The sequence below is a fragment of the Pelodiscus sinensis genome, chromosome 29 (genome assembly GCF_052426305.1).
Source record: "Pelodiscus sinensis isolate ZL-2025 chromosome 29, ASM5242630v1, whole genome shotgun sequence".
Taxonomy (NCBI): Eukaryota; Metazoa; Chordata; order Testudines; family Trionychidae; genus Pelodiscus; species Pelodiscus sinensis.
This window is the reverse complement of record NC_143080.1, coordinates 15,508,614-15,526,618: the sequence shown is the minus strand read 5'-3', so window position 1 is coordinate 15,526,618 and position 18,005 is coordinate 15,508,614. Positions and strand designations below refer to the sequence as shown.

The window sequence follows — 18,005 nt, the reverse complement described above, 5'->3', positions numbered from 1 at the left end:
ACACGCTGTGTCCCTAGGAACCAATAAACCTTCTCTTCTACCTGCCGCCGGAGAGTCCAGTCTGGCTGCGGAGGGGGTGAAGGGTCGGGGATCCCCCACACCCGCGAGGGAGCCCAGGCGTTCGCATGGCACTGTTGTAGCTGGTGTTGCAAGGTATTTACATGCCAGATGCCAAACATCCATATGCCCCTGCATGCTTCAGCCACCATGCCAGGGGACGAGTGTGCACGCTGATGATGCTCTTTAAAAAGATGAGGCGTTAGTTACATCTGTGACTGAACTCCCGAGGGGTCAGCTGTCTGCCTCCCGCCCTCTGTTACCCACGGTCTGCCAAGCGGCCCTGTTCCAGCAGCCTCGCGATGAGCCGGCACATGCTCGTTCTAAGGACCCTTTTCCTGCAGATTTGACGCAACACAAAGGCGGCGGCGCTGGGACACTTCTCAAGACGGCTGCCACACTCGACCAAGGTTTAAGAATCTGATGGGCCTTCCCAAGTGTGAGCAGGAGGAAGCGCAGAGTTTGCTTTCAGAAGTCTCAAAAGAGCAACACTCTGATGCGGAAGCCACAGAACCTGAACCACTAGAAAAGCAAATCGCCCTGCTGCTGGTGGCATGTGACTCAGAGGACGAAAATGCTCTGATGACGCAGGTCCCATCCTCAGCATGGGCACACGTCTCAGAGGCTGAAGCATGAGGGGACCTGTGAATCGCTACAAGTCTCAGAGGGGCCGCTGTGTTCATCTGTAACTAACAATGAGTATCCCTGTAGCATCTCAGTATGGAGACCTTTCGTGGGCAAAACCCACTTCCTCAGATGCTACAGGGTGAGTCATTTATGAATCTTTAGTGCATCTGGCAAGAAATATCTTGCAACACCAGCTACAGCTGTGTCATGTGACCGCCTGTGCTCCCTTTCAGGTGACATTGTAAACCAGCAGCTTTAACTCCCACAAATGTAACCAAACTTGTTTGTCTGAGCAATTGGCTGAACAAGAAGAAGCACTGAGTGGACTTTTGGGCTCTAAGATTTTGCAGTTGTTTTATATTTGAAAGCAGGTTTTTTTTGGTGCATAATTCTACATTTGTAAGTTCAACTTTCATGCAAAAGAGATTTCACTGCAGGGTTTGTATGATGAATTGAAAAATACATATTTGTGTTCTATACAGTGCAAATGTTTGTAATTGAAAATAAATATAAAGTACAAATATAAATACACTTTGTATTGTGTTGTGATTGAAATCGATATTTTTGAAAATGTAGAGAACATCCACAAATATTTAAAACAATCAGGTGAGGCCTGTTGTTCACTGGGCAAAGTCATTGTATGTAGATTACACTTTTAGGAAAGTTCAAGAAATGAAATATACATAATAGAATCTGTTACTAATGTGCTTACAAAAGAACAGTTTTACATTTGTAGGGTTTCAACTACAAACATTATTCAGCATATTGAATACATTACCATCCATTGTAAATTTCAATTAGAAACTTGTAAAGTTTCCCTTACGCTTTCTGTAACTAATTGGAATTATTTTATTATTTGTAACAGTAAAAATGTCCTTTGCACTAACATGGCAGCGGAATGGGCGACTTGCCTTCAATTTTGTTAGCAAATATCTTTTATGAATTCTAATCACAATAGGCGGACTTTTTTCAGATGAAACCAAAAATAATTATTTAAACCTTTCGCTCAGCATATTCCGGTGTAAAAAGTTGTGCATTCATCTGATCTAAGTGGCAGGATTGTTTATGCAAAATTTGGTTTCTGTAGGTAATCGCCAAGTCTGACTTTATTTGCACAAACAAACAAACTTCCAAATGTCGACTAGCTGCATGATCCTCCCTTCCCACGTAGCAGTGCGGTTCCTTGTGATGTGCCTCTGCAATGGCCTGGCAGCGCTAATCACAGCCTCTCCAGCGGGGGATAGTGGTGCTATGTCCAGTGCTGTGCCTCGCTCTCCCCAGGCATGGACCACAGCCGGTCCCTGAGGTGCTCGCCTCCCAGAGGGCTAGTTTGCAGCGCTGGGGTCTGTAAATCGGGGCTGAAAAAGGCCCCTGAGCTCTGCACTCTGCCTGTCTCTGAGCTCCCAGGAGCCCTAGAGCCAGGGGCTGGAGGCGGATTTTGGGGAGCCTGCCGGTTGATGCCTGTCAGAGAGCAGGACGTGGCGCCGGGGCGTGCCTGGCCCCTGCTGGGCGATGCTTCGTGCACCCTCCTTCCTGCTGGCCTGGGACCCCGTCACATCCCCTCCCACCCCGAGTTCCAGATCCGGGGACCAGTCTGTGGCATGGCCACGTCCAGGCTCAGGAATGCCCGGGGTCGGTGCTGCGGCCGTGGCGCAGGGTCCTGGCTAACCTGGGCCACGTGCTCAGGGTGGGGCACCCAGGCCGGGCTGGCCCAGCGCAGTGGGCACGAACGCTCACGGCTGGAGCTGTGGGCCTGGCCGGAGCCTCCCCCACCCCCCACCCGCCACAGGCTTCCTGCAGCCGGAACCTCCCTTCCCGCTGGAATGAAGGTGCTTCCTCCGCTCCTCCCTGGCCAGGCCCAGGGCAAAGCCAGCTTAACCCTTCGGCTGCCGGGCTCCTCTGGAAGCAGCCGGCCGCACCATGTGGTGTTGGCAGCCCAAGCCCTGCCTGCACCGACACCAGCCCGGTCCCCGTGGCTCTGACGCAGCCGAGGGTAAAGGCCGAGCACGAGCCCCCAGGGCGGACGGGGCTGCAGCCGGGGGGCAGGGGTCCCGGGGGGTTGGGCAGGCGGCGCGGGACCTGCTGGGCTGATTTCAGGGGGCTGCCCTGCTGGGGAGTTGGCATCTGAGCCTGGCTGTCTAAACCAGGCCACACCAGGTCAGCCAGGGCGGCCTTTCCTGACCCCGCCCCGTCTCCTGGGTGGGCTTCCCGACCACAGCAGCCCTGCTCCTGGAGGTGGGGAGGGGCCCCCGGGTTCCGCCCTGCCCAGATCCTGGGGATGCAGGAGGCCACTTGCCCCCTGGGCTGACGCCTTCCCGAGCTGCTGCGCCCGCCCCGCCCCGCCCCGCTGCAAGGTGCCCACGAAATGCCAGGGGGGAGCAGGGAGGAGAGAGCTGGGCGTGGCCGTGGCTCGTGGAGCAGGAGGAGCGCAGCCTGCTCCCTGTGGCCTCAGCCCCGGCTCGTGCGCCAGGATCAGGCCCGCTTGCGTCGGGAGCGCGGCGGAGCCGGGCCAGGCACAGGAAGGATTTGCTGCGCTACCCGACAGCCCCTGGATGGGAGGAAGTTGGTGAGGCTGTTGTGGGAACTCGCTCTCTGTGTTCAACAGGAAACCAGGGAGCGAGCGAGCAGCCGGCAAGTTGAGACCAGCTCGAGTCACCAGCGCAGCCAGAGACGGGTTCCCGGCCCCAGGCGCCAAGGGCTGCGACCGGCCCAGCCTGCAGAGCAGCCCCCAGGGCCACACCCCATGACCACGCCGGCCCGGAGTGGCCCCATGTGAACGGCAGGTAAAGGCGCCGGGGCTGAGCCAGGCGCGGGGGCTCAGGCTGCTCCCGGGGGTGGGGAGCCGCGGGAAGGCAGCGCCTGGCAGCTGCTGGAGCTGAGCCCCTCTGGGGTCTCCCTGTTCCTCGCCCCCCCCCCCCCCCGGGAAGAGCAGGCGTGGTGGGAGCCAAGTGCAGGCTGGTCGCTTGGTCCTGTCGGCAGCCGTAAGCCCCGTAGCCTCCCAGCCAGGCCAGCGATGTGTGTGGGGCTGAGCGCTTGGAGCCGGACGGAGCTGGGGAGGGGAATGCGCCGTGCTCCCGGCGGTTGGCACGGCAGAGAGCGCCACAGGCTGGCCCGGGGCATGCACCCCCCTCCCGTTCCGGGGGCGTTTAATCTGGGCTGCCCCTGGACGCGCCAGTGACAGGCCGGGGCTGCTGCAAACTGGTGTGGGGGTTGGGCCGCTGGATTTCACCTAGGACTGGTGCTCAGCTCCTCAGCCATCAGGGCCTCCGGACGGGGCTAGCCCGGGAGTGGGGGTGGAGCCTGCTGCCCCCACTCAGCGGCTCTCCCTTGGGCCGGCGGGCCCTGCCTGCAGGCCTGGGTCCCGTGTCCCGCAGGGTCTGGGGAAGGGAAAACGGGGAGCCCGTGGGGCTCTGTGTCTCTCCGGCGCGTCTCGTGCTCTGCCTGGGCCTGGCCTGTTCTCTGCCACGACTGGGCTCCCCGAGAGCAGAGGGGCAAACAGGGCTGGGGCTGCCGGGGATACTGTGTGGCCAGTCTGGTCCATCCCGCCAGCGTCCTGCCTCTGGCACTGGCACCTGCAGAGGCTGCCGAGGAAGGTGCAAGCGCCCTGCACTGGCAGGTGGGGCGTAAGCTGCCCTCCCGGGTGTTCTCCTGGGCTCTGAGTCAGAGACTGTGCCCGCGTTTCCACTAGGAGTTCAAGCGCCTCCCCCAGTGTTTATCAGCATTAGCTATTCTAACTCTTTGTATCCTGGCAGCCCGTCCCTTCTCTCAGCTGGTCAACAACTTCCTGTGGCAGGGAGTTCCGCAGTCCAATGGCATGTTGTGCATAAAATGTATTTCCTTTGCTAGGTTTCGAAAGTGAATGTCATTTATTGTCCTCTTGCTCTTTTGCTATGGGATGGGGAGAACAGACGCTCCGGTCTCCTTCTCCACAGACATGTATCGCTTCCCTCTTATTTGTCGCCTTTCTGACAACCCCGTTGTTTTAGCCCCTCTGTGCAGGGAGGTTCCCCAGGCCTTCGATTATTCTCAGGGCCCCTCCAGCTCTTCCCTCCGAGATGGGCTGACCCACGCTCACGGCATCCAGCCGCGGTTCCCCAGGGGGCCATAGCGAGCCAGGGGACTGTTGCTTGGATATTCTCCACCCCACGCGCATTCAGCCACATGCTCTGCTGGCCGCCTGCGAGAGGCGTGCGTAGCTCCAGGGTGCTGCTGAAGGGCTGGCTTCCCTGCATGGCGGGGAGTCCCGCAGCACTCAGAGGCCTGGGCCAGGCCCAGCGCCAGGTGCTGCACAAGGTGGCAGGAGGCCGGGTGCTTTGCTGGGTCGGCTCAAGGGTTCGGGGGCACTGCCCGGTTCGCGCCCTGCTGCCGCTGCTCCCAGAGGCTCTCACCCACACGCTGGCTCACCCGGCCCCCTGGCAGCCCGGCCCCGGACAGTTCAGCAGGGCCCGAGCCCCGAGTCCCCACGTCATGTAGCTCGAGTGCTGGGCACAGGCATAAAGGGAGGGCACCAGGGATCTCACGGCTCAGTTTGGGGGGCCCAGCATCAGACACTTCCCGTCTGACAGGCAGCTGTGGTGGAGTGCCCCAGGCCCGGCTGATTGACGGGGGCGGGGCCAAGCGCCCCCAGGCCCGGCTGATTGACGGGGGCGGGGCCAAGTGCCCCAGGCCCGGCTGATTGACGGGGGCGGGGCCAAGTGCCCCAGGCCCGGCTGATTGACGGGGGCGGGGCCAAGTGCCCCAGGCCCGGCTGATTGACGGGGGCGGGGCCAAGTGCCCCAGGCCCGGCTGATTGACGGGGGCGGGGCCAAGTGCCCCAGGCCCGGCTGATTGACGGGGGCGGGGCCAAGCACCCCCAGGCCTGGCTGATTGATGGGGGTGGGGCCAAGCACCCCCAGGCCTGGCTGATTGACGGGGGCGGGGCCAAGTGCCCCAGGCCCAGCTGATTGACGGGGGCGGGGCCAAGTGCCCCAGGCCCGGCTGATTGATGGGGGCAGGGCCAAGCACCCCCAGGCCCGGCTGATTGACGGGGGCAGGGCCAAGCACCCCCAGGCCTGGCTGATTGATGGGGGCGGGGCCAAGTGCCCCCAGGCCTGGCTGATTGATGGGGGCGGGGCCAAGTGCCCCCAGGCCTGGCTGATTGATGGGGGCGGGGCCAAGTGCCCCAGGCCCAGCTGATTGACGGGGGCGGGGCCAAGCGCCCCCAGGCCTGGCTGATTGATGGGGGCGGGGCCAAGTGCCCCCAGGCCTGGCTGATTGATGGGGGTGGGGCCAAGTGCCCCCAGGCCCGGCTGATTGATGGGGGCGGGGCCAAGTGTCCCCAGGCCCGGCTGATTGATGGGGGCGGGGCCAAGCGCCCCCAGGCCCGGCTGATTGATGGGGGCGGGGCCAAGCGCCCCCAGGCCCGGCTGATTGATGTGGGCGGGGCCAAGCACCCCCAGGCCCGGCTGATTGATGGGGGCGGGGCCAAGTGCCCCCAGACCTGGCTGATTGACGGGGGCGGGGCCAAGTGCCTCCAGGCCCGGCTGATTGATGGGGGCAGGGCCAACTGAGAGCGCTGAGCACCTTGCAGAATGTGCTTTATGCCAAATCAGCTGCAGGTGGGTAACGGTCACAGTCGCACAGTGTCACAACTGCAGCAAGCTCTGGTACCCCCAGAAATGGGCGGGTAGAAACGGGGGCACCTGCCGCCTGTGCCGTGGGCGCCTGTGCCGTGGGCGCCTGTGCTGCTGGGTGTCTGTGCCGTGGGAATCTATGCTGCTGTGTGTCTGTGCCGTGGGCGCCTGTGCCGTGGGCATCTGTGATGTGGGCGCCTGTGCCGTGGGCATCTGTGATGTGGGCGCCTGTTCCGTAGGTGCCTGTGCCGTGGGCGTCTATGCCGTGGGCGCCTGTGCTGTGGGTGTCTGTGCCGTGGGCACCTGTGCCGTAGGCGCCTGTGCTGCTGGGTGCCTGTGCTGCTGGGCGTCTGTGCCGTAGGTGCCTGTGCTGCTGGGTGTCTGTGCCGTGGGCGTCTGTGCTGTGGGCACCTGTGCCGTAGGTGCCTGTGCTGCTGGGCATCTGTGCTGTGGGTGTCTGTGCCGTGGGCATCTGTGCTGTGGGCGCCTGTTCCATAGGTGCCTGTGCCGTGGGCGTCTATGCCGTGGGCACCTGTGCCGTGGGCGCCTGTGCTGTAGGTGTCTGTGCCGTGGACGCCTGTGCCGTAGGTGCCTGTGCTGCTGGGTGCCTGTGCCGTGGGCGCCTGTGCTGTGGGTGTCTGTGCCGTGGGCGCCTGTGCTGCTGGGCGCCTGTGCTGCTGGGTGCCTGTGCTGCTGGGTGTCTGTGCCGTGGGCGTCTGTGCTGTGGGCACCTGTGCCGTAGGTGCCTGTGCTGCTGGGTGTCTGTGCTGCTGGGTGCCTGTGCTGCTGGGTGTCTGTGCCGTGGGCGTCTGCGCTGCTGGGCGCCTGTGCCGTGGGCGCCTGTGCCGTAGGTGCCTGTGCTGCTGGGTGCCTGTGCTGCTGGGTGTCTGTGCCGTGGGCGTCTGCGCTGCTGGGTGCCTGTGCCGTGGGCGCCTGTGCCGCGGGCGCCTGTGCTGCTGGGTGTCTGTGCCGTGAGCGCCTGTGCCGTAGGTGCCTGTGCTGCTGGGTGTCTGTGCCGTGGGCCTCTGAGCCGTGGGCCTCTGTGCCGTGGGCGTCTGTGCCGTGGGCGCCTGTGCTGCTGGGTATCTGTGCCGTGGGCGCCTGTGCCGTAGGTGCCTGTGCTGCTGGGTGTCTATGCCGTGGGCGCCTGTGCTGCTGGGTGTCTGTGCCGTGGGCGTCTGTGCCGTAGGTGCCTGTGCTGCTGGGTGTCTGTGCCGTGGGCCTCTGAGCCGTGGGCCTCTGAGCCGTGGGCGTCTGTGCCGTGGGCGCCTGTGCTGCTGGGTATCTGTGCCGTGGGCGCCTGTGCCGTAGGTGCCTGTGCTGCTGGGTGTCTATGCCGTGGGCGCCTGTGCTGCTGGGTGTCTGTGCCGTGGGCGTCTGTGCCGTGGGCGCCTGTGCTGCTGGGTGTCTGTGCCATGGGCGCCTGTGCTGCTGGGTGTCTGTGCCGTGGGCGTCTGTGCCGTAGGTGCCTGTGCTGCTGGGTGTCTGTGCCGTGGGCGCCTGTGCTGCTGGGTGTCTGTGCCGTGAGCGCCTGTGCTGCTGGGTGTCTGTGCCGTGGGCGTCTGTGCTGCTGGGTGTCTGTGCCGTGGGCATCTGTGCCGTAGGTGCCTGTGCTGCTGGGTGTCTGTGCCGTGGGCGTCTGTGCCGTGGGCGCCTGTGCTGCTGGGTGTCTGTGCCGTGGGTGTCTGTGCCGTAGGTGCCTGTGCTGCTGGGTGTCTGTGCCGTGGGCGCCTGTGCTGCTGGGTGTCTATGCCGTGGGTGTCTGTGCTGCTGGGTGTCTGTGCCGTGGGCGTCTGTGCCGTAGGTGCCTGTGCTGCTGGGTGTCTGTGCCGTAGGTGCCTGTGCTGCTGGGTGTCTGTGCCGTGGGCGTCTGTGCTGCTGGGTGTCTGTGCCGTGGGCGCCTGTGCTGCTGGGTGTCTATGCCGTGGGCGTCTGTGCTGCTGGGTGTCTGTGCCGTGGGCGTCTGTGCCGTAGGTGCCTGTGCTGCTGGGTGTCTGTGCCGTGGGCGCCTGTGCTGCCAGCCAGCCGTGTGCTGCCCGTGGATGGCGATCCAGCCTGGCCCAGACCCACGTGCAGCCTGCGCTGCACAAAGCGGGTCCCTCAGCAGCGGAGATGAACATTTCCCTCCTCTCTGATCCCGGGGGCAGCGGGAGCTGCTGACCGAGTTCAAAGCCAGACCACTGGGTCCTGCTGCCGCTTGCTGTGTGCAGCGCGGCCGCCTGGTGTAGCCCAAACACCTTTCAAACGGGGGGGGGGGGGCACTTGAAAGCTGCTGTTCCTCCCCCTTCTGTGCGCCTGCAGCCGCCAGCCTGCGCAGCCGGACGTGCTGGGTCAGCCCCTGCTGTGGAGTCAGCTCCCAAACCCACTCTGGCCGGCTCCCCCTTCAGCCCCCCACCGGCCCCACAGGCGCTGCCCCCTCCCTCACTGGCCCCTCAGGCCCCATTCCCCCCCCCCCCACCAGCCCCTCTGCCCCATCTCCTCCCCCCTCCAGGTGTTTTGTGTTGGCCTAGTTGCCCCTCTTTGCAGGGCTGGTTTTATTGGTGGGGGGTTGGTTTTGGAGAACTGAAGCTCTCCTGGGGAAGCCAGCACGGCCTGGGCCGGCCCCCTGCCTTTCCTACGCCCTGGGAGGGTTTGGTCTTGGGCCTTTAATAACCGTCCCTTTGAGAAACTGCCACTTGTCCTGAACTGGCTTGCCTGAGACTTGCTTCCCAAGGGACCTCGCCTGCCGGCGCGGAGGCTGCTAGCGCTGGCCTTCCTGAAACCCCTGTCTGCATTCTGCTGCCGCCCTGCGGCTCCTTAGACCCATGAACTCACTCGCCCCGGCCCCTTCCACCTCCAAACCCTCCCCCACTTCCTCCCTAATAGCAACAGTGCCCCGCAGCTCTCTCCACCTCTCCCCAAGCGGGGGATGGCCCCGCCATTGTGGGGGACTTTCCTGGCTTCTATGCGACCCCAGCGAAAGGATCTGAGTCCTGCTCCCACTTCCTTTACCCCACGGCCTCCCTGCCCCTGAGGGCTCCCCCTCCACCCTCCTGAGTAGCAGAGCCCTCGAAACCCCAACAAGGCTGGGCCCAGGTTTCCTGGGGCTTAATCCCCAACCTCGTAGTCACTTGGGGCAGGGGCTAGGGTGTCCCCACTCCGGGAGCTCTCTGCACTCCGCCTGCTTTCCTGGCCCAGTGATCATTGCGTACAGTTCAAAGCAAATACAATTTATTAAGCAGCAGCTGATTGAAGAGAAAAGACTAAGGAGAAAGGAGCCAGGTTCCATGAGAACACACAGCCCCGCGCTGCAGCACGGGGACGTCACACCCAGCCGTGCAGAGGGGCAGGACAGGTCAGTCTGCTCCTTATGGCCCCAGGGGCTGCGCTGTCGGGGCTGCAGGCTGGACACGCTTGCTCTGGCAGTGACCACACGGCCTCAGGCTCTAGGTGGCAGGACCCCTCTCCCAGCCTGACCTGCAGGGCCTCTTGGCTGGTGGTGCCTCCCTGCCCAGAGCCTCTCCCCCCTTTGCTGGTCTCAGCTGCTCACCACACCCAGCTGCAGGCTGTGCTGCTTTGCCAGCCTCCAGCTCCTTGTGTTGCTTCTCTGTCCCCTTTGGCTCTCTGAGCACGGCCAGTCTGCCCCTCAGCGCAGCGTCTGGGCTCCCTGGCTGTGTGTGCCTGGCTCTGTCACTGCAGAACTGCCCCTCAGCGCAGCGTCTGGGCTCCCTGGCTGTGTGTGCCTGGCTCCGTCACTGCAGAACTGCCCCTCAGCGCAGCGTCTGGGCTCCCTGGCTGTGTGTGCCTGGCCCCGTCGCTGCAGAACTGCCCCTCAGCGCAGCGTCTGGGCTCCCTGGCTGTGTGCGCCTGGCCCCGTCACTGCAGAACTGCCCCTCAGCGCAGCGTCTGGGCTCCCTGGCTGTGTGTGCCTGGCTCTGTCGCTGCAGAACTGCCCCTCAGCGCAGCGTCTGGGCTCCCTGGACTTGTGTGCCTGGCTCAGTCACTGCAGAACTGCCCCTCAGCGCAGCGTCTGGGCTCCCTGGCTGTGTGTGCCTGGCCCTGTCACTGCAGAACTGCCCCTCAGCGCAGCGTCTGGGCTCCCTGGCTGTGTGTGCCTGGCTCTGTCACTGCAGAACTGCCCCTCAGCGCAGCGTCTGGGCTCCCTGGCTGTGTGTGCCTGGCCCCGTCACTGCAGAACTGCCCCTCAGCGCGGCGTCTGGGCTCCCTGGCTGTGTGTGCCTGGCCCCGTCACTGCAGAACTGCCCCTCAGCGCGGCGTCTGGGCTCCCTGGCTGTGTGTGCCTGGCCCCGTCGCTGCAGAACTGCCCCTCAGCGCAGCGTCTGGGCTCCCTGGCTGTGTGTGCCTGGCCCCGTCGCTGCAGAACTGCCCCTCAGCGCAGCGTCTGGGCTCCCTGGCTGTGTGTGCCTGGCCCCGTCGCTGCAGAACTGCCCCTCAGCGCAGCGTCTGGGCTCCCTGGCTGTGTGTGCCTGGCCCCGTCACTGCAGAACTGCCCCTCAGCGCAGCGTCTGGGCTCCCTGGCTGTGTGTGCCTGGCTCTGTCACTGCAGAACTGCCCCTCAGCGCAGCGTCTGGGCTCCCTGGGCTGCAGGTCTGTCTCTCCACACGTTGCTCTTCTTGCTGCTCTTCTTAGCTCTCTGCTTTCTCTCAGAGAGACCCAGAAATTCCCAGCTCACACAGAGGACGGGGCCTGGCTTCTTAATTTCCTCACTGGCCTGTCCAATCTGTCAATCAGGCCGAGCTGGAGTGTTTGCGGCTTCCCATTGTCCCTGGGCTCTGTCTGTCTCAGGGCCCTGGATTCTCATGGACCCTTCCCCGTTTGGTCCTGGGAGCTGGCCGATCCAAAACTCCCCCTGAGGTTTAGTAAGGGGCTGACAGTCCTCTTACATCTCCAGGGCACCCTGGACCTGGCTGCACACACTGGCTATGGCTAGACTGCAGCCCGTATTTCCAGAGGGATAAGGGATCTTTCGGGAAAGGCTTTATTTTCCACAAGATCAGCGTCTAGACTGGAGCTTTTCTCTGGCAAAGCTCCGAGCCAAAAAAAAGTGGCATTATGCTAATGAAGCGGGGGAGATTTAAATCCCCACTTCATTTGCAATTGCGATACGTCTAATTTACGAAAAAGGGACGTAGTCTAGACGTAGCCACTGGGTCCTGCCAAGCAACTGAGGCTGTCGGGGGCCAGCAGCTCTGCCCAGTTCAGAAGGGGCAGAAACACAGATCAGTCCCCGCCGGCCCTGCTCCCTGCTCCGGCACCCCGGGCGGTGCGGTGACAGCGCCCTCCGGCCAGGCTGCCCGCTACGTCTCATCCTACGAGCGGCTTGGGCCGCTTGGAATTTTGCCAAATGCCAGGAACCGGCCAGGCTGCTGCCAGTCTCAGGCTGACTTTGTCTGGGATGTTTCCAAAAGGAGATGAGCGTAAAAATTCATCACTTGGCCTTTGTTCAAACAAAGCCTGATAACGCCCCTGCTGTGCGGCGCCGGACCGTGTGCTAAAGAACGCTCATCGGCCTCCCGGGGCGGTGCAGTGACAGGGCTGGGTGCATCCAGGGCGATGCAGTGACAGGGCTGGGTGGGCCTCCCGGGACGGTGCAGTGACAGGGCTGGGTGGGCCTCCCGGGACGGTGCAGTGACAGGGCTGGGTGGGCCTCCCGGGACGGTGCAGTGACAGGGCTGGGTGGGCCTCCCGGGGCGGTGCAGTGACAGGGCTGGGGGGGCCTCCCGGGGCGGTGCAGTGACAGGGCTGGGTGGGCCTCCCGGGACGGTGCAGTGACAGGGCTGGGGGGGCCTCCCGGGGCGGTGCAGTGACAGGGCTGGGTGGGCCTCTCGGGGCGGTGCAGTGACAGGGCTGGGTGGGCCTCCCGGGACGGTGCAGTGACAGGGCTGGGGGGGCCTCCCAGGGCGGTGCAGTGACAGGGCTGGGTGGGCCTCCCGGGGCGGTGCAGTGACAGGGCTGGGTGGGCCTCCCGGAACGGTGCAGTGACAGGGCTGGGTGGGCCTCCCGGGGTGGTGCAGTGACAGGGCTGGGTGGGCCTCCCGGGACGGTGCAGTGACAGGGCTGGGTGGGCCTCCCAGGGCGGTGCAGTGACAGGGCTGGGTGGGCCTCCCGGGACGGTGCAGTGACAGGGCTGGGGGGGCCTCCCGGGGCGGTGCAGTGACAGGGCTGGGGGGGCCTCCCGGGGCGGTGCAGTGACAGGGCTGGGGGGGCCTCCCGGGACGGTGCAGTGACAGGGCTGGGTGGGCCTCCCGGGGCGGTGCAGTGACAGGGCTGGGTGGGCCTCCCGGGGCGGTGCAGTGACAGGGCTGGGTGGGCCTCCCGGGACGGTGCAGTGACAGGGCTGGGTGGGCCTCCCAGGGCGGTGCAGTGACAGGGCTGGGTGGGCCTCCCGGGATGGTGCAGTGACAGGGCTGGGTGGGCCTCCCAGGGCGGTGCAGTGACAGGGCTGGGTGGGCCTCCCGGGACGGTGCAGTGACAGGGCTGGGGGGGCCTCCCGGGGCGGTGCAGTGACAGGGCTGGGGGGGCCTCCCGGGGCGGTGCAGTGACAGGGCTGGGTGGGCCTCCCGGGACGGTGCAGTGACAGGGCTGGGTGGGCCTCCCGGGGCGGTGCAGTGACAGGGCTGGGTGGGCCTCCCGGGGCGGTGCAGTGACAGGGCTGGGTGGGCCTCCCGGGACGGTGCAGTGACAGGGCTGGGTGCATCCAGGGCAGTGCAGTGACAGGGCTGGGTGGGCCTCCCGGGGCGGTGCAGTGACAGGGCTGGGTGGGCCTCCCGGGACGGTGCAGTGACAGCGCTGGGTGGGCCTCCCGGGACGGTGCAGTGACAGGGCTGGGTGGGCCTCCCGGGGCGGTGCAGTGACAGGGCTGGGTGGGCCTCCCGGGGCGGTGCAGTGACAGGGCTGGGTGGGCCTCCCGGGGCGGTGCAGTGACAGGGTGTGACGGCGCGTTGGGGGTCCCCCGTATCCTGCACCCCGAAATGGCATGAACAGACTTCACCAGCCAGTAGAATGGAGGTTGTTTATTGTTCCTCCAGCACAGCGCAGCACAGATGTAATCTGTTTACAGGAACTGGGGCTAAGAGGCCTCAGTGCCCCCCTTGAGATAGGGGAGTCCCAGCCCCCTCCCCAGCTCCTTCTTCCCTGCCTTCCAGCCAGGAACTCACTAACTCTCTTCCAGCCCTGCCCCCCAGCCAGGGCAGCATCCACCTTCCTTTGTTCCTCTCCATGGGGGGTGTCTGGCCACTGGTTTGCATAGTGACTCATCCTGTTCTGCTGGGTCGTGGTACCCACGGCAGCCAGTGGGGGTTACCCCAGAGCCAGCAGCATAGAAACCAGCCAGGTACCCCCACTACGTCACAGTTCTCCCCCCTCCGAGAGCGAACTGAGCAGGGTCACTCCGCTCGTGACCTAGGGAAGTTCGGGTCCTCTGCGTGGGAACCCGCCCTGGGGACATGGGTGCTCCCCTTGACTCAGGCCGGCCGTGGCGAGGCCCCACATGAGCTGGCTTCCCTCTGTCCACTCGCCGCTCCGCTCCAGGGCGACTGGCAAAGGCCTGTCCTCGGGGGTCACACCCACCCTTCCGCTGGCCTTGATCTCTGGCCAGGGTCTCTCGGGCCGGGGCCATGAGCCCAGCGAGCCTTCTCTGGACAGCCAGGGCGGCTTCCACCCCCGATGCTCCATCCAGGGAGGACTTCCCCTCCCATAACTCTCTCAGCAAACCCAGAGGGTCTATCTGGGGTAGAGACCCCCAAGCTGCTTTCCTACTGTCTTGGGCCTTCCCGCCCCTCTGGCAGGAGTCACAGGACCGGCAGTACCGCTGCACGGCTGTAAAGATTCCCGGCCAATAGAAGTGTTGGAGCAGCCTCAGCTGGGTGCTCCAGATCCCCCGGTGGCCTCCAACGGGGACGTCGTGGGCCAAATACAGCAGCTTGAGGCGATACTTTCGGGGGACGACCAGCTGCCGCTGGCCCCTACATGCCCTCACCTTCCTGGGGGGAAGCCATTCCCGGAACAGGAGTCCGCGCTCCCGCAGGAATCTCTCCTGGCCACCTCTCCCCCGGGGCTGAGCTGCACGGAGGCCAGCCTGGTCCCTCAGCCTCTGCAAGGAGGGGTCTGCCTGCACCTCAGCTTGGAATTCAGCTGCTGAGGCAAGGATCGGGACCTGTTCCCCACCTTTGCCTAGGTCCGGAGTCCCAGCCTGGCTGGACCCCGTGTCCACTGGGATGGGACCCTGAGGACGCTGCCGGGAGTCCTTCCCTGGACCCACGTTGTCAGCCCCCCGCTGGCTCTGGCTCCGGGTAGTGACTAGAGCCCGCTGGGATTCATGGGGCCACTCCTCTAGGTCATTCCCCATCAGCACCTCGGTGGGCAAGTGCGGGTGCACCCCCACTTCCTTGAGGCCTTCCTTCGCCCCCCATTTCAGATGCACCCTGGCTACAGGCACCTTAAACGGGGACCCGTCTATGCCCTTCAGGGTCAGCTGGGTGTGGGGTAGTATCCGCTCTGGGGCCACTATATCGGATCGGGCCAGAGTCACCTCCGCCCCCGTGTCCCAGAAGCCCGTCACCTTCCTACCATCCACCTCCAGGGGTATGAGGCACTCGCTCCGCAGGGGCCGTCCTGCCCCCACCCGGTACACGGAGAAATCCGCCTCCTGAGAATCAGACCTCCCAGGGGAGGTGCACTGAGCATCCTTCCCCTCTCTCTGAGCTGAGGTTTGCCTGCCAGCCCCTGCCTCTGGGGCAGCCTGCCCTTCCTCCCACCCCAGCCAGTTAACCCTGGAAAGTCCCCGGTCCTGGGACCTGGTGCACTGAGCCCTCTTGTGGCCTTTTTGCCCACAGCGATGGCAAGTTAGGCTTTGGGCTGTCTCTGTCCAGGCCCTGGCTGGTTCTCTGGGGCGTAGACGACCTGTTCCTTGGTCTCGCCCCGTAGTTGACTCCCTCCGTCTCTCAGCCGAGATCCGGTCTCTGCGCGATTCCCTTTCTCTCTGGGACTCCCGTTCACACCCGGACCGGCTCTCCATGAACTCGTCCGCCAGCCTCCCGGCCTCCTGGGGGTTCTCTGGTCTCCGGTCCTTGAGCCACAGCCTCAGTTTGGGTGGGCACGCTTCATAGAACTGCTCCATCATGACCAGCTTGAGCAGCTCCTCTGCGGTCTGGGCTCCGACTCCAGACACCCACTTGCGGCAGTATTGCGCCAGGCGGGAGGCCAGGTCCACATAGGTCTCCCGTGGCCCTTTCTGTACCCCCCGGAACTTCTTCCTGTACATCTCGGGGGTCAGCCCGAACTTGTGCAGCAGGGCCTCCTTGACTCGGTTGTAATCCCCTGGCTGTAGGTCCTCCAGCTGACTGAGCACTCCGGCCGCCTCCTGGTTCAGTGCGGGGATGAGCTCCTGCAGCCAGTCAGCTGGGGAAACCCGTTGCAGTCCACAGGCCCTCTCAAAGGAGCTGAGGAACCCGTCTATGTCGCCCACGTCCTTCAATTGGGCCACCACGAGCCTCTCCAAGCGTCTGGCAGTCCTGGGACCCTGGGGCCCATCCGCACTTGGTGCAGCCGGTGCCCCGCCGGTTCTCCGCTCTGCCATGGCCAGCTCATGCTGCCGCTGCCTCTCTCGGTCCTGGCGGTCCCTCTCTCGATCTTGGCGCTCCTTCTCTCGGTCCTCTACTTCCAATTCCTTGATCTGCAGCTGGATCTCCAGCCGCCATAGCTCCGCTGGGCTGGCCCCTGCCCTAGATGGGCTACGGCTTGCAGGCCTCCCGGGAGATGCTGTCTCATCTCTCCGGTGGGTTCCAGCGCTCCTCCCCCTCTCTGAGCCTGACACACTCTCAGGGGGGGTCTGGCTGCTTCCCCTGGGGACAAGATCCTGGCCCTGTGGCCAGGTGAATCACGTTAACTTGATGAAGCCGTTCTGGGACAGGGAGGACTCGGTGCTGGCCGTGTGGGATCCCCTGCTCAGCCTGTTCCCTGGGAGCGGAGCAGACTCTTCGCTGGAGTCAATTCCCCTCTTGGACCAGCTCACCCCGGCCCAGCAGGCCGAGATCCGGGAGGTGCTGCGCTCCCGCCAGCAGCTGTTCTCCGACAAGCTGGGTCTCACCAGCCTGGCTGTCCACCGGGTGAGGACGGGCTCTCACCCCCCGGTGCGCTGCTCCCCGTTCAGGGGCACGGGGAAGTCGGCCCAAGGCCTGGAGAGAGAGGCCTAACAAGCTGGGGGGAGCTCGCTACCTCATGACCAGGCTGGAATCGGCTTTCATCACCCCGCTGGGGCTCTACGAGTTCCTGGTTCTGCCCTTCGGCCTCAAGGGGGCGCCGGCCACCTCCCCCCACCTGGTGGACCAGCTGCTGCGGGGGATGGGGAGCTTTGCCCTGGCTCACATCCACGATATTTGTGTCTTCAGCCAGTCCTGGGAGGACCACGTGGCCCAGGTCAGCCGAGTGCTGGGTGGCTGCAGGGGGCTGGGCTGGCTGGAAGGGCTGGGAAGTGCAAGGTCGGGATGGCCAAGGGGGGGAGTGGCTGCTTGAAGCCAGAGCCGGCCACAGTGGAGCCATCCGGGACTGGCCGGTTCCCCAGCCCAGGAAGCAGGTCCAGGCTCCCATTGGGATGGCCGGGTACTACCGGAGCTTTGTGCCCAACTTCAGCTCCATCGCTGCCCCGATCACGGAGCTGTGCAGGAAGGGGAGGCCCGCCAGGGTGGTCTGGACGGAGCAGTGCCGGGGGCTCTCTGCCCTGAAGGGAGCCCTGGCCAAGGCCCCGGTGCCGGTGAATCCAGACTTCGACAAGCCCTTTATGGTGTTTCCCGACGCCTCGGACACCGGGCTGGGGCGGGGCTGATGCAGGTGGATGACAAGGGGGAGCGACCCCCCCCGTGCACCCGAACAGGAAGCTGCTGCCCCCAGAGCAGAGCAACGCGGCCGTAGAGAGGGACGCCTGGCCATGGCGTGGGCCCTGCAAAAGCTGCAGCCGGACCTGTCTGTCTGGCGTTTCACGGTGTAACCGACCCCCCCCCCGACCTGGCTGCACCAGACGAAGGGGCCAAGGCCAAGCTGCTGAGGTGGAGCCGGCTCCTGCAGGGCGACGCCAGGGAGGGTCCATGTTAAGGGGGCGCCAATGTGACGGCCGACGCGCTGTCCCGTAGCAGGGCCCGGACCTTCCCCAGGACACAGGCGGGGGGACCCCGCTCCGCTCGGCCTGGACGGGGGGAGGGGTGTGCCGCGGGGTGCTGGCCTCTTGCGGCCTGGGACATTCGCTCCTTGCTGTATGGTGCCGGGTGTGATTCCTGTTTCCCGGGGCTCGGCAACGCTCGCTGGAGGGGCGACGCACTGCAGCCGTGTGCTGGGCCCCCACGCCTGAGGCCAGACACAGATCACAGCTCCTGCCCGGGAAGGGAGCCACAGGGCAGGCTGGGCTGACACAGGTCGGGGGTGGGGTAGGAGGAGAGAAGGGGCTTGTGGCAGGAAAGGGGGGTGAAGGGCCTGGACCCCTTCTCCCCGAGAGGAATAAGGCCGCCTGCTCTTGGCTCCTGTGTTACCAGCGCGCTGTGTCCCAAGAAACCTTCTCTTCTACCTGCCGGCTGAGAGGCCCCTCTGGCTGCGGAGGGGGTGCAGGGCTCGGTGTCCCCGACGCGCCGTGACGGCGTATAAAAGGCGCTTGGAATGCTTCCCCCCGTCTCCCGCGGAGAGTCCCATCCCTGATCCTTGCTTCGACGGGGCTCCAGCTGG

General features: G+C 64.6%; 1 protein-coding gene across 2 annotated transcripts in view; it reads left to right on the top strand.

Moving 5' to 3' along the window:
- The first annotated feature begins 2,556 nt into the window (after nt 1-2,556).
- Nucleotides 2,557-18,005, top strand: part of ARHGAP27 (Rho GTPase activating protein 27) — a 59,277-nt gene continuing 43,828 nt past the window's right edge. The window contains exons 1-2 of one of the 2 annotated variants that reach the window (XM_075911764.2): nt 2,557-2,677; nt 3,290-3,467. The gene's annotated coding sequence lies outside the window, so the exon portion shown is untranslated. Of the gene's footprint in view, nt 2,678-3,105; nt 3,468-18,005 lie in introns of those variants that run through there. The other variant, XM_075911765.2, reaches the window with a different exon arrangement.